The following is a 24920-nucleotide window of genomic DNA, read 5'->3' on the forward strand; positions in this document are numbered from 1 at the left end:
GGAATTCCTGGATAATGTGCAAATGCCATTAACCTCTTCCTGGATGGCACCCGGATGAGGATCCGGATAAGCTGTCAAAAAGTACACTGAACAGACCCAGCAGTGTTCGGGTTAAAAATTTACCGTGCCCCAAACTCTGAGAATCCTGAAGCTCATCCTGAGCTTCCAGATTCATGAACAAAATGCCAAAACTACAGTGAAGACTCAGGAGACAAGAATATAAGTCACAAGTACATTCGCTACCGGGTCTGTGGAAAGCTGGGTGCCTTATAGGTGCTGACATACTGAGATACTGACGTTAAAGGGGTACTCCCCCGGTAGACATCTTATGATAGGGGTTAACATGTCTGATTGTAGGAGTCCAACCGCTAGGATGCCCAATGTTCTTCATGCGGACACCCTTAGTTAGGGCGGCCATAGTCGTGATGTCATGCCACACCCCTCCATTCATGTCTATGGGAGGAGAATTACAGTCTCACTGCGCTTACAGTAAAGAACCCCCGTCTGTGCTGTGTAGAAACCTTCTTTCCTCTAGACGTAGAGGATGCCCCCTTGTTATATATACAGTCCTGGGTATAAATAGATCATGGGAGAGATCTCTGTACGGTCCCCAGATATATTTATACATAGTTATTAGGTCGCCCCATAGCCTTCTTTTTTCTAAACTAAATAACCCTAATTCTGATAATCTTTCTGGGTACTGTAGTCCTCCCATTCCCCGTATTACTCTGGTTGCCCGTCTTTGAACCCTGTCCAGCTCCACTATATCTTTCTTTTACACTGGTGCCCAGTACTGTACACAGTATTCTATGTGTGGTCTGACTCTTACTGTACACGGTATTCTATGTGTGGTCTGACCAGTACTGTACACGGTATTCTGTGTGGCCTGACCAGTACTGTACACAGTATTCTATGTGTGGTCTGATCAGTACTGTACACAGTATTCTATGTGTGGTCTGACCAGTACTGTACACAGTATTCTATGTGTGGTCTGACCAGTACTGTACACAGTATTCCATGTGTGGTCTGACCAGTACTGTACACAGTATTCTATGTGTGGCCTGACCAGTACTGTACACAGTATTCTATGTGTGGTCTGACCAGTACTGTACACAGTATTCTGTGTGTGGTCTGACCAGTACTGTACACAGTATTCCATGTGTGGTCTGACCAGTACTGTACACGGTATTCTGTGTGGCCTGACCAGTACTGTACACAGTATTCTATGTGTGGCCTGACCAGTACTGTACACAGTATTCTATGTGTGGCCTGACCAGTACTGCACACAGTATTCTATGTGTGGTCTGACCAGTACTGTACACAGTATTCTATGTGTGGCCTGACCAGTACTGTACACAGTATTCTATGTGGGGTCTGACCAGTACTGCACACAGTATTCTATGTGTGGCCTGACCAGTACTGTACACAGTATTCCATGTGTGGTCTGACCAGTACTGTACACAGTATTCTATGTGTGGCCTGACCAGTACTGTACACGGTATTCTGTGTGGCCTGACCAGTACTGTACACAGTATTCTATGTGTGGTCTGACCAGTACTGTACACAGTATTCTATGTGTGATCTGACCAGTACTGTACACGGTATTCTATGTGTGGTCTGACCAGTACTGTACACAGTATTCTATGTGTGGTCTGACCAGTAATGTACACTGTATTCCATGTGTGGTCTGACCAGTACTGTACACTGTATTCCATGTGTGGTCTGACCAGTAATGTACACTGTATTCCATGTGCGGTCTGACCAGTACTGTACACAGTATTCCATGTGTGATCTGACCAGTACTGTACACGGTATTCCATGTGTGGTCTGACCAGTACTGTACACTGTATTCCATGTGTGGTCTGACCAGTACTGTACACTGTATTTCATGTGTGGTCTGACCAGTAATGTACACTGTATTCCATGTGCGGTCTGACCAGTACTGTACACAGTATTCTATGTGTGGTCTGATCAGTACTGTACACTGTATTCCATGTGTGGTCTGACCAGTACTGTACACTGTATTCCATGTGTGGTCTGACCAGTAATGTACACTGTATTCCATGTGCGGTCTGACCAGTACTGTACACAGTATTCTATGTGTGGTCTGATCAGTACTGTACACTGTATTCCATGTGTGGTCTGACCAGTACTGTACACAGTATTCCATGTGTGGTCTGATCAGTACTGTACACTGTATTCCATGTGTGGTCTGACTAGTGATTTTTACAGCAGTAGAATTATTTCCTTGTCGTGGGCATCTATGCCCTATTGATGCACCCCATGATTTTATTTGCCTTGGCAGCAGCTGCCCGACACTGGTCACTACAGCTAAATTTTCTGTTAACAGACTCCAATGTCCTTTTCCACATCAGTCGTCCAAAGTGTTCTCCCATTACCTTACATTTATCGGTGTTACCTCTTTCGCCACTTCTCACCCCAAACCTCCAACCTATCCAGAATAATTTGTAACAGTGCACCGTCCTCTATTTTGTTATCTACTATATACAGTGCACTGTCCTCTATTGTGCTATCTACTATACACAGTGCATGGTTCTCTATTGTGTTATCTACTATATACAGTACACTGTCCTCTATTGTGTTATCTACTATACACAGTGCCCTGTCCTCTATAGTGTTTAACGCCTTACAGAGTTTAGTATCATCTGCAAAGATTGCTACTTTACTATTCAACCCCTCTACAAGGTCATTAATGAATATATTAAATAGGACAGGACCCAAGACTGACCCCTGTGGTCCCCACTAGTAACAGTCGCCCAATCCCTATAAGTACCATCCTCTGTTTCCAATTACTGAGCCAGTTATTACCCACATACACACATTCTCCCCCAGCCCCAGCCTCCTCATTTTATGCTCCAACATTTTATGTGGCACTGTATCAAATGCTTTGAAAAAATCCAGATATACGACATGCAGCGATTCCCCCTGGTCCAGTCTGGAGCTCACCTCCTCATAAAAGCTGATCAGGTGACAGGACCGATTCCTCATAAAGCCATGCTGATATGGGGTCATACATTTATTTTTATCAAGATACTCCAAAATAGCATCTCTTAGAAAACCCTCAAACAATAACCCTCAAATAATTCCTGGGGGTCACCTTTTGACCCCTTTTTAAATATTGGCACCACATTTGCCATGCTCCAGTCCTGGGTAACAGTCCCTGTTATGGGGAACAGTCCTGGTCTGTCTATTACATTACTTAATTCCTTTAGAACACGGGAGTGAATGCCCTCTGGACCTGGTCTATTATGATTTTTTGTAGGCAGCACTGTACTTTTTCCTGGGTTAGACAGGTGACATGTACTTCTTCCTGGGTTAGACTGGTGACCTGTACTTCTTCCTGGGTTAGACTGGTGACCTGTACTGGGGAGTTTACCTTATCTCGCTGTATTTCACATGGCATTTCATTTTCCTCGGTGAATACAGTGGAGAAGAATTTGTTTAATATATTTGCTTTTTCCTAATCCACGTTTATAATTTCTTATTTTATTATTTCATTTTTAACCTTTTTGCTATTTATTTAGTTAAAGAACATTTTGGGGTTAGTTTGCGGCTTTTATCAGTTTTTTTTACATATTTTACATTCTTTCTCAATAGCTTTTTAATGCTTCTTCACTACCGTCCTGTATTAGTAGTTTAAATACTTTATTTTTGTCATTTATTGCCCCTTAACATTTTTATTCATCCATATTGGTTTTCTTTCATTTCTGACCCTTTTATTCCCATAAGGTATTCACATCTTACAGTGAGAAATTAAGATATTTTTAAAAGTCTCCCATTTAGTGTCAGTATTCTTGTTTTTGAGGACAATTTATATTAAGGGCTTCTCTAAGTTGATCAAACTTTGCCTCCCTAAAGTTCATTGTTTGTGGCCCCTCGAGAGATTCCCTTATTGAAGAACAAGTTATAATGTATTATAATATGATCACTATTTCCTAGGTGTCCTTCTACCTGCAAATTAGTTACTCTGTCAGGTCTGTTGGTTAATAATAAGTCTAGTAGGGCGCCCCCTCTGGTCAGGCCCTGCACCATTTGGGACAGATAATTGTCTTTATAGTCAGATGTTTCCTTTATGAGATTCACAGGTCTCAGTCTCCCAGTTCATATCAGGATAAAGTCTCCATTATTATCCCCTTGTTCTGATCTGTTGGTTATTTGCCTCCTATGGGATAACAAAGATCAATGTAAGATCACTGTGTGCAGTGTTATAGCCCCCTATGGGTACTATAACATTGCAAGAAAGAAAAAAATAGTGGGAAAAAAACAAACAAAAAAAAGTTAATAAAGATCATTTAACGAAATAACAACCAAAGAACAAGAAAGTGGCACAGATACCTTTAGCCAACAGCTCCTCGAGATGGATATGATCGCTCCAGGTAGGGAAACCAGCCGTGTCCAGTAGCGGCGGTGCTAGGACAATGCAAACAGCAATCAATAGAAGAAGCACCAAAGATAAAGACAGGCGTCCTGCTCCCTCCGCATAAGACTTGGTATTCCAGCTCCCATCTCGGGCTGCTACTCCGGCAGGGACTTCAAGACGCTGTGGGGTGCTCAGAGGTGATCGCCGGCGGTTTCATGCATAGGAATGCGCTTCAGGCCGGATGAAGCGCATTCCTATGCGTGAAACCGCCGGCAGTCGACTGAGCGCCCCACAGCGTCTTGAAGTACCTGCCGGTGTAGCAGCCCGAAATGGGAGCTGGAATACCAAGTCTTATGCGGATAGAGCAGGACGCCTGTCTTTATCTTTGGTGCTTCTACTAAAGATCCTTTAACCCCTTCCCTAATAAAAGTTTGAATCACCCCCCTTTTCCAATAAAAAAAAAAACTGTAAATAAAAATAAAAACACATGTGGTATCGCCGCGTGCGGAAATGTCTGAGTTATAAAAATATATCATTAACTAAACTGCACAGTCAATGGCGTACGCGCAAATAAATTCCAAAGTCCAAAATAGCGTATTTTTGGTCACTGTTTATATCATAAAAAAAATCAAATCAAAAAGTTCGATCAATACAAAAATGGTACCGATAAAAACTTCAGATCAAGGCACAAAAAATTAGCCCTCATACCGCCCCATACACTGAAAAATAAAAAAAGTTATAGGGGTCAGAAGATAATTTTAAACATAAACATTTTCCTGCATGTAGTTATGATTTTTTCCATTAGTACGACAAAATACCTATATATGTAGGGTATCATTTTAATTGTATGGACCTACAGAATAAAGAGAAGGTGTCATTTTTACCAAAAAATATACTGTGTAGAAACGGAAGCCCCCAAACCTTACAAAATGTTTTTTCTTCAATTTTTCCGCCCCTCGAAACGCGTTATCCCTTGTGTTACTACATGTGCGAATAAAGACTTTTTTCTTTATGCCATACCCGAATTCGTAGACTATAATCTTTCATCTCTCGCTGGAAACGAGCGCTACCAAGCACCGCTTCTTCGTGGAACCAGGATTACACTGCTCTTTTCTCTTTTCTTCAATTTTGTCACACAATAATTTTTTTCTCCGCTTTGCCGGAGATTTTTGGGTAAAATGACTGATGTCATTACAAAGTAGAATTGGTGGCGCCAAAAATAAGCATCATATGGATTTTTAGGTGCAAAATTGAAAGAATTATGATTTTTTTTTTTTTTTTTTAAAGGTAAGGAGGAAAAAACTAAAGTGCAAAAACAGAAAAACCCTGACTAATTAAAAAGGTGTAGTCCAGTGGTGAAAAACTTAAAAACCTTAGGATAGGGGATAAGTTTCAGATCTCGGGGTGTCCGACTGCTGGGGGCCCCCCACGATCTCCTGTACAGTGCTCCGGCTCGCTGGCCAGATAGAGCATGTTGACCACTGCACGAAGCCGCGGCCGACGCCCCCTCAATACAACTCTATGGCAGTGTCTGAGATTGCTGAAGGCAGCGCTCGGCTCTGCCATAGAGTTGTATTGAGGGGACGTGTCAGCCGCAGCTTCGTACAGTGGTCAACACGCCCCCTTCCCACGGGCTGTCGGGGCCCAGTACAGGGGATCGTCGGGGGCACCGCGATCTGAAACTTATCCCCTATCCTTAGTATAGAGGATACGTTTTTCACCACTGGATATCTCCTTTAAGAGGTTAATATTTTCTTCAATCTTCACAAGCTCTTATTATATTATTACTTTTGTTATGTTAAATTTTAATTTATTATTGTTATATCTAATATTTTTATGTGATGTCCTTTGTATTCACGACAACGTCACCTGTTGGGAATGTGTGCGTGACACTTATTGAATAAATACAAATTTATTATTATTATTATTACATACTTTTGATATTACAAAGTTTTGGAGCCAGTACCAGCATGAGATGCTTCATGTTACGTCAAGATCCGTCAGAATCTAAGAATCAATTAAAAAGCAAAATGTTGAACTCTAGGGAATAGAAGGTGTCTGAGCTGGAGAAACATCCACAATATTATCTGTAATTGTAATAAGTTTATTAGCGCTCATTATCACTGGTGGTGCCGGCACCCCTCACCTCCCTGCTATAGAAGCCGTCAGTGCACCGCAACAGAGGAGCCAAGATCGGGAGTGTGAAATCTACCGTACAAAGGAAAAGGAAGAATATAATCCTCCAGAGCTGCACTCACTATTCTGCTGTTACAACATGTCTTATCCTTCAGACCATGACCAGTCTAACTGTGCCTAGTTTTCTCAGAAAAAAAAATGTTGCCCCACCATGATCACTGTAGAGATGGTATTGGACAGGTGATGGGCAGTGCCTGGTTACCCCCAGACATGATGCTGCCCCCACCATTATCACTGTAGGGATGGTATTGGACAGGTGATGGGCAGTGCCTGGTTACCCCCAGACATGATGCTGCCCCCACCATTATCACTGTAGGGATGGTATTGGACAGGTGATGGGCAGTACCTGGTTTCCTCCAGACATGATGCTGCCCCCACCATGATCACTGTAGGGATGGTATTGGACAGGTGATGGGCAGTACCTGGTTTCCTCCAGACATGATGCTGCCCCCACCATGATCACTGTAGGGATGGTATTGGGCAGGTGATGGGCAATGCCTGGTTTCCCCCAAACATGATTCTGCCCCCACCATGATCACTGTAGGGATGGTATTGGGCAGGTGATGGGCAGGTGATGGGCAGTACCTGGTTTCCTCCAGACATGATGCTGCCCCCACCATTATCACTGTAGGGATGGTATTGGACAGGTGATGGGCAGTACCTGGTTTACTCCAGACATGATGCTGCCCCCACCATGATCACTGTAGGGATGGTATTGGGCAGGTGATGGGCAATGCCTGGTTTCCCCCAAACATGATTCTGCCCCCACCATGATCACTGTAGGGATGGTATTGGGCGGGTGATGGGCAGTACCTGGTTTCCTCCAGACATGATGCTGCCCCCACCATGATCACTGTAGGGATGGTATTGGGCAGGTGATGGGCAGTACCTGGTTTCCTCCAGACATGATGCTGCCCCCACCATTATCACTGTAGGGATGGTATTGGGCAGGTGATGGGCAGTACCTGGTTTCCTCCAGACATGATGCTGCCCCCACCATGATCACTGTAGGGATGGTATTGGGCAGGTGATGGGCAGTACCTGGTTTCCTCCAGACATGATGCTGCCCCCACCATTATCACTGTAGGGATGGTATTGGGCAGGTGATGGGCAGTACCTGGTTTCCTCCAGACATGATGCTGCCCCCACCATGATCACTGTAGGGATGGTATTGGGCAGGTGATGGGCAGTGCCTGGTTTCCCCCAGGCATGATGCTGCCCCCACCATGATCACTGTAGGGATGGTATTGGGCAGGTGATGGGCAGTACCTGGTTTCCTCCAGACATGATGCTGCCCCCACCATTATCACTGTAGGGATGGTATTGGGCGGGTGATGGGCAGTACCTGGTTACCCCCAGACATGATGCTGCCCCCACCATTATCACTGTAGGGATGGTATTGGGCAGGTGATGGGCAGTACCTGGTTTCCTCCAGACATGATGCTGCCCCCACCTTGATCACTGTAGGGATGGTATTGGGCGGGTGACGGGCAGTACCTGGTCTCCTCCAGACATGATGCTGCCCCCACCATGATCACTGTAGGGATGGTATTGGGCAGGTGATGGGCAGTGCCTGGTTTCCTCAACATGATGCTGCCCCCAACATGATCACTGTAGAGATGGTATTGGGCAGGTGATGGGCAGTACCTGGTTTCCTCCAGACATGATTCTGCCCCCACCATGATCACTGTAGGGATGGTATTGGGAAGGTGATGGGCAGTACCTGGTTTCCTCCAGTCATGATGCTGCCCCCACCATGATCACTGTATAGATGGTATTGGGCAGGTGATGAGCAGTGCCTGGCTTCTTTCTGCATAAAGCCCAGATTGTGGAGGTGGCAGTGATGGTTCTGGACCTTCTGTAAGTTTTTTCCATCTGCACACAAGATCTTTAGCGCTCAGTGACCATTGGGTTATCGGTCTCCTCTCCTACAAAGACCCTTCTCCCCGATTACTTAGTTTGGCGGGGCAACAACTCAAGGAAGAGTCCTAATTATTCCTTCTTCCATGAAAGAATTATAGGTGGACACTGAGCTCTTGTGAACTTTCCGGGTAGCAGAAATTATTTTGTCTTCTTCCCCAGATCTGTGCCTCTACACAATCCTGTCTCTGAGCTCTACAGGCAGTTCTTTGCGCCTCATGGCTTGATCTTCCCTCTAATATACATTGTCAGCTGTGACTTGTCCAATCAGCTGCATTTACCCCAGGTGACTCCAAAAAAGGTGGAGAAACATCTCAGAGTTGATCAGGAGAAATGGGAAATAAATGTCACGTATAATAGTAAAGGGTCTGAATATTTTGTCCATGTGAAATTTTAGTTTTTCACTTTTAATGCATTTTCAAAAATTTCTAGTATTCTATTTTCACATTCTGGTTATGGGTATTTATATTAGCACAAGGAGCAACATAACAAAACGTGAACATTTTTTAACTTTCAATCTATTGTATTAGTCCCGTACAATGGGGAGGGGGGGGGGGGGGAGAGAGTTGATTCCTTGTGTAGATTTGGTGCCAATAATTAAGTAAGGGGGGGCTCAACTTGTGTGTACATTTAAATGTATACAGAACTAGGGGGTGCTGCTCCGGTGAAAAAACATGCACAACAACCACTAGACCAAAGTAATCACTGGAAGAGGGCGCACCCCACCAAAAATGTAGTCATAAATACAAAGATTTTATTAGAACATATATCCAAATACCATATATTAAGTGACATTTAAAAACAATTATAACAGCTCAAACAGAGCATAGCACCACCCTGGGGAAGGGCCATGAACTCCCTCCCACAGGTAAGTGACCCCGTCTGTGGTTAGCACACAGAATGTAAGATAACAGTAGGTCATAACCACCTATCCTTCCCCACAATAATAAATAGATAATACACAAATGGAAATCGTACTAAATGATGCTTAGGCAAGAGACAGAGATTGACATCCAATACACAGAGACGGGGCCAGAGCCCCACGCATTCCGACGCAGAGCGACTTCCTCAGGGGGTGTTGTCCTGGAGTTGTCCCCACATCAAGTATATAATTTGGCCAATAGTGACCCTATGTTCACTTCCCAGCTGTTCTGTCTGTTCTGGAATTTAACACATTCCGCTCTGCTCAATCACTGTACATTTGGCGCATCTGACAGTATTTTATACATTTCTTATTTTCCTTCATATTTGTTTAGTTTTTTTGTCTGTATTTTATTTTACTATATTTGGTAACTTTAGGGGTGCACAATAAGTTTTTAGCGATTATAGAGAATCTTAAAGTTTGCTGGGATCCCTCTTGCGGTGAGGATAAACGGCGCCCTGTTCTAGACGGTCAGCACTAGCGCATGGGCTCTGCAAAGCAACCATTTGACTCAAACTTCAGGGGCCGGGAAGAAGCGGATTTGCCGATCGCTCCGGAATAATTAGAACATGTCAGTAAGAATTAATTTCCTCATTTTTCAAAAGGATACAGAGAAATTACCATGTTATTATATGACGGGGGCCCCGCGAGGATTGTATTAAATTTAATTTCTTGCGCAGCCCACACAACAAATTAAAGTCATAAATAAGATGGAAACAGCAGGACGCAGAGCATATGTTTATGGCGATGACTGCAGCCCGGGGACCGTGCACCGCCATCTTCAGCTCATTTTATGGAAATCAGGCAGACACCGTGTATCTGAATGACAGCGCGTGCTAATGGGGCCCCTGCCATCCGGAGGCCCCACCGACACTGCCGCCACCTTAACATTCTGCGCTCGTCCCTCGCACGCCCCACGCCTTTACACCTCAGCTGATAATTGGGTCTTGGAAGGAAAAAAAAAAAAGACATTGAAAATTAAATAAAATCTCTGTCGAGCGTCTTGGAGTTTTGAAGTTCTTAGGCGCGGACAGGTGTCGGGATCAGCGTCGTGGGGTTTATTGCAGGTGCTACAAATGTCCGGCGCACCTGAAACACCCCCCCCCCCCCCCCCACCCCACCCAGGGACTGGAGATACCAACGCTGAGAGCTTCACCCTTATTAACACTAACGTATGAAGAACAGATCAAATATAGACGCACAAGACAATTTTAAAAAAATATTTATTTATTTTATTGTATCCACTTTTGTCCTGTATTTTGTCAATTTTTAGACATGTTTTCCCCAATTTTGTTACAGGTTGTTATTTTGGTTATGTATTTGGTTTTTGACCATAGTTTTCTGTATTTTGTAATTTTGTATATTTTTATTTATTGTTTTTGCATTGTATTTTGTTTTACAGTTTTTATATCTGTATTTGTTCTATTGTTTTATGAACTAACTATTAGCTCTTTTCTGTGATATTTTTGAAATATGGATGTAAGAAAGTATAACAAATATGGGCAAGTGACTTACACAAATTAAACCCACCAACTTTTATGTGGCTGAAATCTTGTATCTATAGTGATCCACTGTAACGTATTGCTTATCATTCACATAAAAATAAAAAAAAGAAGGTATAAAAAGAAATAGAAATACAAGAGTCGATATAAATGCCTTGTTACAATTTTCTCAATGAATACTAAACAATTAAGTGTGAATGAGCCCTTCGGGGAGGACGCTATAGATTATATTTTGACTGACACTGCTAACCTATCATTTAAGGAAAAAAACAGCTGAAGAACAAAAATTCTGCTGAAACTTTCTGCTAACATACCAACCACCACACAGAATAACAGGACACATTTCTAAATAAAATGGATAGATAGATAAATAATATTAAAAAAAAAAATATAGAAATTTAAAATATATAAAGAAAAAAAACAATATATAAAAATGTTTACATAATATATAAACAAACAGCATCAGAACCATGGATGGATCAATGGATCCAGCACAGACAGGTGGAGGTCCTGGTAGCTGATGGGCGGCTCACCCCCAGTTATCACCCATCTCACCCACAGAGATGCCTCTCATGTTTACCCCAGTGGGAGGGTTTGCCCCCTGTGGTGACATCATCCTGACATCACTGGCGGATATGGAGGCATCTACCTGGAGTATAGCCGGGTTACTACATACAGGACAATCCCATCGACAACCATCCCTGGAAATTTTATTTTACAAACAATCTGGATGAATCGTGCAAAAAAAAATAAAAAATAAGAAAGGCACTGACTGACAGGAAAATACTAAATTATTAGACAAAGATTAAAGTAAAATAAATATAAAAGTCAAATTTACGTAACCAGACAATGTGTCTTGAAGGTAGACCACCCCCTTTGTCAGGTTCATAAATATACAGTCACTTCTATGAGATTAAAAAATTGTGGGATTACGAGAGGTACCGCGGGAGCGTCATAGTGATGTCAGTCCCATACAAGAAATATGATAGAAAAGCGTAAAAACTACATACAATAAAAATTTACAGATGTTACAAAGTGTATATCACATCTCTCCACATTGTCACACATTATTCCTCTCATCACTCTTATTAACATTCTTGTATTTTCTGCACATTCACAATTTGTCTGGTGCCGGGATTTATTGGGCCGGGGAGCTCTTGCCCCAGACTCATGAGGTACCAATCACTTTTCTAGTAAACTTCTCAAATTGTCCCAGGCCTGACACCGATCTGGAGCGTGCACAATGCAGCTCTGTGGCCGGGTGTGAAGTCGCGGGCGGGAGGCAGCGCAGTAATCGGAATAATATACCTCATGGGCTCCAGGGAGTTAATCTTGGTAAGTCCTTGACAGCTTCTTCCCTGACATCACCGGTCAACTAAACAAGGTGGGTGTGTGGAGACATTACTAAGCACGTCCCTATCAACTGGATCCTGCCATGTGCCTAGAACACGGGCTCCACAGGACACCCTCATCGGGAGAGGACACGGTGTGGACATGTCGCGATTTCATATCTCTAAGACACATTCGCACACAAGTATACAGGTGTCAGACTCCATCTCCATGGTCAACTCTCATATATTCGGTTTCTTAAGGCCTTGTGCACACTGGGTTTTTACAAGGATTTTGACACAGATGTATTGAAATCCGCACCTCACTTATGTCAATGGAAAATACACGTTGAAGCTCACACTTTGGTTTAAAGGGGGTACTCTGCCCCTAGACATCTTATGCCCTATCCAAAGGATAGGGGATAGGGGATAGGATGTGTGATCACGGAGGTTCTGCCGCTGGGAACCCCCACAATCTCCCTTCTGCACCCAGCGTTTTTAGAGCATCGGGTGCAGCACCAGAGGCTCGTGACATCACGGCCACGCCCTGCTCATTAAGTCATGGCCACACCCCTCAATGCAAGTCTATAGGAGGGGGCGTGACTGCCGTCACGCCCCCTCCCATAGACTTGCATTGAGGGGCCGTGGCCGTGACATCACGAGCCTCTGCCCCGCATCGCAAGTCATCAGGCACAGAGCAAAGTTCACTCCATGCACCAGATGTCTGGGAAGCCGCAGCCGAGATCGTGGGGGTCCAAAGCGGTGGGACCCCTGCGATCAGACATCTTATCCCCTATCCTTTGGATAGAGGATAAGATATCTAGTGGTGGAGTACACCTTTAAAAGCATTATAATTTTTTTAGACAGATTTTAAAATCCACATCATGAGCAGACTCATGATATACATAAAAAGATGCCATTTAAATCCCCCACCTTTTAATTGTGTACTGTCTTGCCCAAAAATTGTCTAAATGTAAGTAATTTAAGAACGTGTGAATCTTTGTGTCAGGATTGATTTCATGGGGTCAGAGGTATCTGTGGGTTTCAGTAAGGTTTCCAGGTGTCACGGTGGCTGCCATATATAGCCCCACCCAGTGTCATAGAGATGTCCTTGTGATAAGGCAACCGCACAATGTCTTGATCTTAGAAAAGTTTAGAAGTCTTATTAAGAACCCAAGTCTCATTATGAACGTCTGGTGTCAGGTAGGTCAGATGTCATGGAGATTTCTGGACACTTTCAAACTTGTAAACCAGATGTCAAGTGACAGAGGATGCTTGTTTCCAGGTAGGCAGGATGTCATGGAGATATCTGGGTCAGGGATGGAAAAAAAAGTGTCATGGAAGACACATGGAATCTGAGAAACCAGATGTCATGGAGATTTCTGGATCAGGAAGGGAACAAGTCTGGTGTCAGGTAAGCTAGATATCATGGAGATTTCTAGACCATGGATGGACTTAGTTTCATGGTGGACACTTGGAATCTGGTAGGCCAGACGTCATGGAGATATCTGGATCAGAGATGGAAAAAGTGTCATGACTAGTGTCAAACAGACCTCTAGATCTCATGAAGATTTACTGGTTGGATGCTCGGTGTGATAGTGCACAGCAAATCTCTTCTACACAGTCGCTCCAGATAAGTCTTAGTATTACGGTTAAAAGTTCTCAAAAAGATTCCTCGGTGGAGGACAAACTTTCAGAGTGTTTGTGGCAAAGTTGCCGGAAGTTGAGGTGTTAATGGTGATTGGATAGAGCAGGTCACTGCCTTATCTGCCTGGATAGGAATCAGCCGATCCTAGAGAAGGAGTAATTGAAATGATTAATTACTGTAACAAGCCTCCATTCTGCCACTACCGCCGACACAGCTGCAAAGGAAAGATATTAATTTGTTATTTTCTTGGTAATTTGGTTGATGAGGATCCAGAAGAAAACAGGTTATAAAAATCAACTTTGTCTGTATATTTAGACGTGAGTGATGAGAGCAGCGTTCTCCGGAAGCCTCATCCCGACAGTCGAGTTCATTGTCCTTCGGCTGATGAGTCACATCTAGAATCAAGAGGTTGCATGTCCGCGGAGATTTTGGTCAACATTTTACCAATAGTACAATATGAAAAAAAAAAATAAGTCGAAAAGGACGCCTTCACGGGTAATCTGAAAACAGCGCCCTCTATTGCCAAATTATAGTAAAAAACTAATCTTGGCCACTGCTCATATCACAGTTTATTACATGGGAGCTCCATGGGACTGCCGCATGAATAGTAAGAATTTCATTTTTCGTTATGCAACAAGTTTTAGGCAGCAATTTGAATGGTAAATCTTAAGCGGCAAATCCGCAAGAATTCGTGCAGTTACAATTGCAGAGTAACAAGAATCTGAAATCCGCAGGTGCAGATTCTGATGCAGCGTTTCCATAGCAAATACCACAATGACTTTGTGGCGCAAAGTGGGAAAAGCTGCAAAAAATGTCCACGCCATAAAAGAGTGGACGAGATTTCTACAAATGGTGAATCTGTTGCAGATAACCTGCAGTGCATCTACCTTTTAAGGCAGAGTTTCCCCAAACAGGGTGCCTCCAGCTGTATCAAATTTACAACTCTCAGTATGCTTAAGCATACAACTCAGCCAACATCTAATTCTATCCATACCCCTATACACTCGTACATCTATTCTGCAGGGGGGCATTTGCCTGAACCTTCTCTCCTCTGACATCCAGAGCCAACAGAGTCTTGAGAGGCCAACACATAGATCAGCGTTTCCCAACAAGGGTGCCTCCGGCTGTTGCAAGATCACAACTGTCAGCATGCCCGGACCGCCAACGGCGGTCCGGGCATGCTGGGGGTTGTAGTTTTTCAACAGTTTAAGGCACTCTGGTTGGGAAACACTGATCTATGAAAAAAGTAAAAGTATTACACAAACATTTAATAGAGGAACTGTAAAAACCATTTTATGGTGGGTCAGAGGCCGCAGAGCTTGACACATACTTAAGAAAAAAGCTTTGCATTCCATGAAGTTTCCTACAAAAGCTTGAGGGGGGCCAATACTTTTGCAGTCCTCCTTCATGAATCATCTTCTCATTTCAAGGGAAAACAAAAAAAAAAAAAAAAAGGAGCATTTAACTTAAGATTCTAAATGTAAAATTGTATCGGTTTATCCTTTGATGTGATACTTCTTATCACTGGATGAACAGAAAAGGAGAAACATTAAACTTGAGATTCTAAATGTAAAATTGTATCAATATAAATTTTTCTTTTTGTCTATTCATCCAACGACACAAAGTATCAAATTAAAGCATCAATTTTACATTTAGTGAAAGGTTTCTTCTTGCCTGTTTGTCCAGTGATACAAAGTATCACATCAAAGAATCAACTGATACAATGTTACATTTAAAATCTCAAGTTATTCTAACTGTAACATTGTATCAGTTGATCTTTTGATGCGATACTTGGTTGGCAAACAGACGAGAAGAAGCATTTTACTAATCTCTAAGGAAGTCACAGCCGTCACCATTTGGTACATTTACGGGATGGCTACGTCAGAATAATTAATTATTTTAAGGGAGTAAAGTAGTCAAAAAGAGGTGATAAAGTCTAGGAAAGGTAAGAACCAAAGCGCTCCTGTCTCTCGAAGGACTCAGATGTGTCGCCGGGCTGTGAGAAATCTCAATAATTACATTCCGATTTGCAAGTTGTTTTTTTTATTTTTCTTCCTGTCAATCTGACACCTAACGCTGACTCCACTAAATTGCCAATATAGATTTCAAGAAATATTTTAGCGGATCCATTGAATCGCCAGAGGTTATTCTCATTAAAACCGAAATGACATGGCGTAATTAGTTGTAAATAAGAGCGATGAATTAAATAAGGCCCCCGACCCTTCGGGTGTGAGGCTGTGATTCCCATCTGTTGGCAATTGTGTAATTCAGCTCGACGCGGATGCGCGGGACGAGAGGATGACAAACGGGGCGCTCGGAAATAAATCTCTTATTAGTTGAGTGAAGTACACTGACAAAGGATAATTTATTCTTATTTAAACTGCTCTCAACAAATTCAGGTGTTTCCAAATGAGAGCACAGAAGAGTGATTAAATGCATCTGATAACAAGGCGCACATTGCTGGAATTACTGACGGCCTCATTTTATGATTAATTAAACATGTAGATTAAAGTTGCAAAAGAATTTAGATTAATGAGCAAGTTAAGTCTTGCTGATATAAATGAATAGGGAATTGGATGCTCTGCGGAACTTTATAAACATGCATTCGATAATGAGAGAGACAAGGCTACATGTTCAGTCGTGGCCACGGGGGCCTCCGACGAGTCGCTCTTTTTTAACGTGGTTTGACAGCTTTCAAATAACATCCTACTAGAAGCTGCAGACCTGGCTTGTCGCTGGGAAGCAGAAGCGGCATGGCGTGCTCCGCTCACACCCATCCAGGCTCTCCAAGGGAATGACCCCCGCTGCAGCCCGTGCTCGCACCAATTACTGCCTCAATTGTTCTCTGGTTGCCGGATGCTTTCCCTGGGTAAACACAACTCCGGCGTTCACATTACACCGGCGTCACCTCTAAATAACTCAAAGCGCGCTCCGGGACCGAACGGCTTGCCGTGCTCAATGAATACAGAACATGTATGCACATTGTTTGGGGGTTCTGTAAAAAGAAAACAAGCTAACAGATCCACTGACCAATCGTATCATCTCCACAATATCCAAACTGATGACTGAACCACCAATGATCACCCTGGATCAATCATATCATCTCCACAAGATGGAATTTGATGACCAATTAATTCTGATCCATCAATCAACCATATCATTTCCACAAGAAAAAAAAAAACAAGGGAGTAGGATCCAATCAATCATATAATCTTCACAATAACCAAGCTGATGTCTGAACCATCAATGATCATTCAGGATCCATTCACATGTAACTATGTATCACTGGGTACAGAAAGAAATCGAGAACATATTGGATCTGAGGAAAATCTCCAGCGCCGGTCCTGTCGTCTATGGAGAAACCTTTATTACTAGACAACATTGTGAAAAGGTCACTGATTCTCGTGTGTCGGTCGTCCTGTCCATATACAGAAGGAAAATGTAGATGTGTTCGGCGTGGCTCGGTTCACACCACACCTGTAGCTTTTCTTCCCTTCTATTCACCAGCTGGTGTAACCTCTGGGGGTCTAGCATATTACAATTATCTACACCAGAAGTGCAATAAAAATACTGGGAAAAACCTGCAGCAGTCCACGAATATCAGTTCACGGCCATCAGTCCACGGCCATCAGTCCACGGCACAGAGAAGTCACATTTATGATTTGACTCATTTTACTCCAATGTAATTTGGAATAAGGTTGGTGGATGTAATGCGGATTAGTAAATTAGTTTCATCATTTTATCAGCAGATACAAGATCTCTGCTTGAATCAGTAAATGGAAACACTGGAGAAAAAAACCCTGCACAGTGCCAATACTTCTCTCAGCTGAGGGTCTGTTACATTATATCCAGTCTAGATGGCACATACCTCCACTGTTCTACAATCCGGACTGAGGATTTGTCTACAGGGTCAGATAGGAGGGGATACGAGTCTGATTGTAAAGGATCCCAGTCCAGAGGTAGATGACATGCGCTCCTGACTGAGGAGGACCCGTTCAGGAGATCACGGGGGATAGGGGATAAGTTCATTCTGGCTCCAGTACCCCTTTAAGCTATATATCACTTTTTCCATTAATTATTTTATTTGTCAACAATACATAAAGAAGATCCACAATTAGGAACTGACTAAGAAGATCCCACCGCTCGCTCAGAATGACCCTATAGCAATGATGACATTTTGGACCAAGTCCTGTAAACAAGTGGAGGCATTTGCAGTTCTAGGTGGAGACATTTTCTGTCCCCTCACCGTTTTCAGTACACAGCTCCTTTCCTGTCTTAGGTTTCAAGGAAAGTTGTCCTCTTATTTTTTAATTTGACGAATTAAAAAACTAAAAAACATTAAATGTAAAATCTGGAGGAATCCTAAAGGCAGTAGTGATGTATAAGATGGAGGCGGATCTGTTATTCCATCGGCCACCACGGACTTTCATCCAGATACTATCCGGGATCTAATACGGTAAGAAGTAAATTACAGGGGCTGAGAACTTGAGATCATGGTTCGTCTTCCTGTCCGCAGTTCGGTGCAGGTGTTGTGACATTGTGTTGTTTCAGCAGGATACCAGGGCTGGCTCTACACAACGCGTTTCTTCACGTTCCTCCTCTTTTTTTTCCACTGCGTTCCCATTACATAGTAACCGGAAGCTCCAAATGACTCTGTCCAGGGTCCAAACATAAAATGGAAATGTGCGAGGTTTACAGAATTGAGGAGAATTCTACCGGCACTAATGTATCTAATGGAGATTTAGATACAAAACTTCTTTTTACACATGTTACTTTTAAGTAGGCTGTTGGATTTCCTACCTCTAGGCTGCCGTGAGGTTCAGGGGTCGGCTGCCGTGAGGTTCAGGGGTCGGCTGCAGACCACAGATGTGAAAAAGAATGTGTCTGATGGCAGAATCACTGGCGGCCTCTTGTACACACTGAATTAATGCGCTCATCCTCCTTATATTTCCCCTGTGCTTCTAACACAAACTCATTTGCCTGGTAATTTAATAACCCAGCTCCTGAGGGAGGGAAAGGGTTAATTGCTCCCCCTTCCTGTGGGTTATAGTAAGAGATAATGACCGGGGCCGAGATATCACATCATTAACCCTACGATAGCATCTGCTCAATCACAGCTCAGAAAATAGATAGATAGATATGAGATAGGCAGGTAGATGTGAGATAGATAGATACATACATTGGGGATCAAAAAGAAGAAAAGAAGCCAAGGAAAGATGGAAAAATCTCCAAAAGGCTTCAAATTACAGATTAGACATTCTTATAATATGTCAACAAAAGTTACATTTTATTTCCATCATTTACACTTTCACAATAACAGAAAACAATAAAATGGCGTCTGCAGAAGTTTGGGCACCCTGCAGAGTTAATAGCATGTACTGCCCCCTTTGGCAAGTATCACAGCTTGTAAAACGCTTTTTGTAGCAGCCAAGAGTCTTTCAATTCTTGTTTGAGGTATCTTTGCCCATTCTTCCTTACAAAAGTCTTCCAGTTCTTTGAGATTTCTGGGCTGTCTGTCACGCACTGCTCTTTTAAGGTCTATCCATAGATTTCCAATTATGTTGAGGTCAGGAGATTGTGAAGGCCATGGCAAAACCTTCAGTTTACGCCTCTTGATTTAATCCCCCGTGGATTTCGAGGTGTGTTTAGGATCATTATCCATTTGTAGAAGCCATCCTCTCTTTAACTTCAGCTTTTTCACAGATGGCATCAAGTTAGCATCCAAAATTTGCTGAAATTTTATTGAATCCATTTTTCCTTCTACTCGTGAGATGTTCCCTGTGCCACTGGCTGCAATACAACCCCAAAGCATGATTGATCCACCCCCATGCTTAACAGTTGGACAGAGGTTCTATTCATTAAATTCTGTTCCCCTTCTTCTCCAAACGTACCTTTGCTCATTCCAGCCAAAAAGTTAAATTTTAACCTCATCGGTCCACAGAACTTGTTTCTACAATGCATCAGGCTTGTCTATATGTTCATTTGCAAAGTTCAAACGCTGATTTTTGTGGTGAGGACATAGAAGAGGTTTTCTTCTGATGACTCTTACATGAAGACCATATTTGTACAAGTATCTCTTTATAGTGGAATAGTGTACCACAACTCCAGTGTCTGCCAGATCTTTCTGAAGGGATTGTGAAGTCAAACGTGGGTTTTGAATAGTTTTTCTCACAATCATGCGAGCTGTTCTGTCTGATATTTTTCTTGGTCTTCCAGATCTTGCTTTAACTTTCACTGTTCCTGATGACTGCCATTCCTTAATTACATTCCGAACAGAGGATACTGACATCTGAAAACGTTTTGCTATCTTCTTATAGCCTTCTCCAGCTTTGTGAGAGTCAACTATTTTAAGCTTCAGATTTCTAGACAACTGCTTAGAAGAACCCGTGGTGCTGATTGTTGGGGCAAGGTCAGATTAGTCTGAGCATTTAAAACCTTTGAGATGACATCACGTGGTCTTCCCAGATGATGATGATTGAGAACAATCCATGACACTGGCAGGTCTCAGCTTTGCAAAGGGGGCAGTGCATGCTATAAATTCTGCAGGGTGCCCAAACTTTTGTAGACGCCATTTTTTTTTGTTTTCTGTTATTTTGAAAGTGTAAATGATGGAAAGAAAATGTAACTTTTGGTGACATATTATAAGAATGTCTAATCTGCAATTTGATGCCTTTTGGAGATTTTTCCATCTTTACTTGGCTTCTTTATGCCCATTAATACACATTTTTACCTGGGGTGCCCAAACTTTTGATCCCCACTGTAGATATGGGAGGGATAGATATGGGAGGGATAGATAGATAGATAGATATGGGATAGATAGATAGATATGGGATAGATAGATAGAGATAGGGGATAGATATAAGATAGATATAAGATAGATAGATAGATAGATAGATATAAGATAGATAGATAGATAGATGACAGAGAGAGATGAGATAAGTAGATATGAGATAGACAATTTTTATGACACTCTCTGCCGCACTCTTGGGTCTGGATGGGCTTCATGTCCTTCGCCCCAGCAGAGCACCATTAACCTAAGTGCTGAAGTGTCTTCTGAAGTGTCTGGGGGTCTGGAGTCATCTGTTCTGTGGACGATTCCTCCTGGAGAGACTGATCCATATTCATATAGCACATACCAGACACCTCTTCATCCCGTAGAACTCCCAACCATACATGCTGCAGATTATTACACCACTGACCTCTCTGCAGAACATCGCTCTGTCCCCTACAGACGCATATTAATCTGTCCTGCAGAGTATTGCACCCTCAGGTACGGTTTTGAGGTGACAAGGTATTTTCTATAGTCCGAACTGATGAGGTTCTGGCATCCATAAAATCTTCTTACAAGACCCCGGTCCTGTGAGCGGGGGTGACGGCATCTGGTGAGGTCATCTGTAGACCACCAGCATCTCACTGCCTCCTGCACCCCTATACATGACGTACTTCATATAATCTCCCTGCTCCCCTCACAGAGATCTACTGCATGTAAATGAGACGTCTCACTTTATAAATCAGGCAGGATGACAGCACACACACCCGTTGCGAGACCTCCTGTCAGCACTCTTTCCCCGCACTATAGTGCAAACGTGTGGGAAGCACAAACGCAACTGGGCCGGGCGGCGATCAGGGTCGACTCCAGCGTCACGTTTCCACCGACTCCTCTGGCTTCCAAAATATCAGTGATGAACCTGAGTGAACCAATCCCACCCGCTCCCTGCACCCGGGGGGATTCACCACCGAGACCACGCCCACTGATCGTCTGGACAAATGAGCGCTGTGATGTCATCAAGTCCATGTGGTTACCAGAATAACCACAATTAGTGAGGCACGTAATATCATAATACCCCAAAATCTACTGGAATTCAAGAACAGTCGGAGAGAATACAGCCAGAGCTGCACTCACTATTCAGCTGATCTCCAGCTTCCTCTCAGATCCACGACTTAGCATACTATATCTGCCTCTATATGTGCAGAACATTCTCCGCTGTAGTATCAAAGGATCAGAAACCAGCAGAATAGTGAGTGCAGCTTTGGAGCATGGTAGCACTGTATGACATGATTTCACATGGGTCCCTGCACATATAAGAGCTCCTCCACCCCTGTGATCAGACACATGAGCCGGCCCTACAGCCGGAGTTGGTTTTGTTGCCATCGGTTTAGGGGAACATATTTACACTGACATAAATAATACAGAACAGGTGCATTGTACAGACAAGGGGAGAAACTTTGTAACCGGCGGAGTGCAGATGGAGAGCGGTGCTATAAATATCCCCCTGTATGTGTTTTATCACACGCATTCTCTCGTATTTCAGGTGTAACTTACAGGCTGAGCTGATCATCCCAAAACAGCACAGTCCGTGTTATTGTCGATAGCTTTCACTATGAAAAGACTGCGCCGTAAATAGTGCTCGCCATGTCCAGCGTCATGTGCGTCCTTCCTGCCCGGACTCGGCTTACAGTCACTCAGCAATAACAATGAATCACTTACATCAGTTGACCGGGGTTGTTTCAGGTAAAAATAACCCGCCGGTCTCTCCCAGAACGAAGCCTTCAGCTGTAAGCGGCAAAATAACGTTTATGCAGCAGTGCACCGGGGAAGGGAGCACGGTAGGGAGCTGCGGCAGAACGCCAGAACCAGATGTAAAGCCTGAAACGCGGTGTACATCAAAATAACCGGACAAGTCGCAGCGTCACCGGAAAAAACAAACAGACTGAAACGTGGTGTGCGCTAAAACCACCGGACAAGGAGCAGCATCACCAGAAAAAACAACCACCAGCAAAGTCACCCTTGCTCTTAAATCCCATTAATGCTTCATAAATTATTATCGGGCTGTACGGCGAAATGCGAAGAAGAAAAGTGAGGGAACTACCTGCACAATTTACTAAAGAAAAAAAAAATTATGTGAATTAGCACCAAGGAAAACCGGGTCAGAAAATCCTCCAATTTTACTTCTCCCGATTAATGAAGTTTTTAAAACTGTACATTTTTATGGTATATTTTAAAGTATTAATAACAAACAATGACTACATCACATACTTTCAAAGTAATTAATAGTAAGCCCATCTGGAAATTATTATACGGAAATATTTGACCTTTTCATAGTTAAAAATGCTTGATTTCTGTTTTTTTGTTTTTGTAATTCTGAATGTGAGGCGATTCGATTTTTCTGATATGAGAAATAATTTTTTTTGTTTGTTTGTTTATTTATTAAAGTTAACTATTTAATTTGTGCCTTAGTCAGCATTTACTCCAAATTAAAAAATAAAATAAATTATATACAAATTTATATATATATATATATATATATATATATATATATATATATATATATATATATATATATTTACACACACACACACACGTGCGGGTGAATAAAATAGATAAAGTGAAAACACAAAGTCAAGACGGAAATTCAACATAACAGAAAACCTGACACTGATAGTAAATCAGGGCCAATGATCCTTGAAGAGGATTCTGTTCTGGGAGTTATGAAGTCTCTGTGCAGAAGAGCAGAGATCTAAGTCTGTCTATAGGGCAGTGTTTGCCAACCAGGGTGTCTCCAGCTGTTGCAAAACTACAACTCCCTAAAATGCTAGAATAGTAGGCAAAATGGAGGGGGAGGAGGGAGATGTAACAAATAGTAGGCAGAGTAGAGGGGGAGGAGGGAGATGTAACAAATAGTAGGCAGAGTGGAGGGGGAGGAGGGAGATGTAACAAATAGTAGACAGAGTGGAGGGGGAGGAGGGAGATGTAACAAATAGTAGGCAGAGTGGAGGGGGAGGAGGGAGATGTAACAAATAGTAGGCAGAGTAGAGGGGGAGGAGGGAGATGTAACAAATAGTAGGCAGAGTAGAGGGGGAGGAGGAAGATGTAACAAATAGTGGACAGAGTGGAGGGGGAGGAGGGAGGTGTAACAAATAGGCAGAGTAGAGGGGGAGGAGGGAGATGTAACGAATAGTGGACAGAGTAGAGGGGGAGGAGGGAGATGTAACAAATAGTGGACAGAGTAGAGGGGGAGGAGGGAGATGTAACAAATAGTAGGCAGAGTAGAGGGGGAGGAGGGAGATGTAACAAATAGTGGACAGAGTGGAGGGGGAGGAGGGAGGTGTAACAAATAGGGTGGAGGGGGAGGAGGGAGGTGTAACAAATAGTAGGCAGAGTAGAGGGGGAGGAGGGAGATGTAACAAATAGTAGGCAGAGTAGAGGGGGAGGAGGGAGATGTAACAAATAGTAGGCAGGGTGAAGGGGGAGGAGGGAGGTATAACAAATAGTAGGCAGAGTAGAGGGGGAGGAGGGAGATGTAACAAATAGTAGGCAGGGTGAAGGGGGAGGAGGGAGATGTAACAAATAGTAGGCAGAGTAGAGGGGGAGGAGGGAGATGTAACAAATAGTAGGCAGAGTAGAGGGGGAGGAGGGAGATGTAACAAATAGTAGGCAGAGTAGAGGGGGAGGAGGGAGATGTAACAAATAGTAGGCAGGGTGAAGGGGGAGGAGGGAGATGTAACAAATAGTAGGCAGAGTGGAGGGGGAGGAGGGAGATGTAACAAATAGTAGGCAGAGTAGAGGGGGAGGAGGGAGATGTAACAAATAGTAGGCAGAGTAGAGGGGGAGGAGGGAGATGTAACAAATAGTAGGCAGGGTGAAGGGGGAGGAGGGAGATGTAACAAATAGAAAGGGTGGAGGGGGAGGTTGGAGATGCTGCTACAGTTCTCTCTGTGACTATACATGCTGTGAGTGGGGAGGACAGCGGATTGCTGATGTCAGATGTAACACCAGGAAGAGTCCGCCCACTCAGTATGGAGGGAAGGACAGACCGCAGAAACACAGGGCAGTAAAGGGGACAATTTTGGTTATATGCCTTACTATGTAACTTTTTGTCTTTCCTTTTGAAGACTAAAATGGCTGCAGCATATAGGAGTCCATACAATAATGAGTCCAACCCCACAAGGGCAAAGGAACGCTGAAGCAGAGAATTCTTCCTCCAGGTAATGCCAGTAACTCCTCGGGCATCACCTATACAAG

General features: G+C 43.2%; 1 protein-coding gene across 1 annotated transcript in view; it reads right to left on the minus strand.

Annotated features, from left to right (window-relative positions):
- Nucleotides 1-24920, minus strand: part of LOC130331910 (transcription factor Sox-6-like) — a gene marked incomplete in the record, with an annotated part of 403713 nt that overhangs the window by 342288 nt on the left and 36505 nt on the right.

Source organism: Hyla sarda, unplaced genomic scaffold (genome assembly GCF_029499605.1).
Source record: "Hyla sarda isolate aHylSar1 unplaced genomic scaffold, aHylSar1.hap1 scaffold_36, whole genome shotgun sequence".
NCBI classification, from domain to species: domain Eukaryota; kingdom Metazoa; phylum Chordata; class Amphibia; order Anura; family Hylidae; genus Hyla; species Hyla sarda.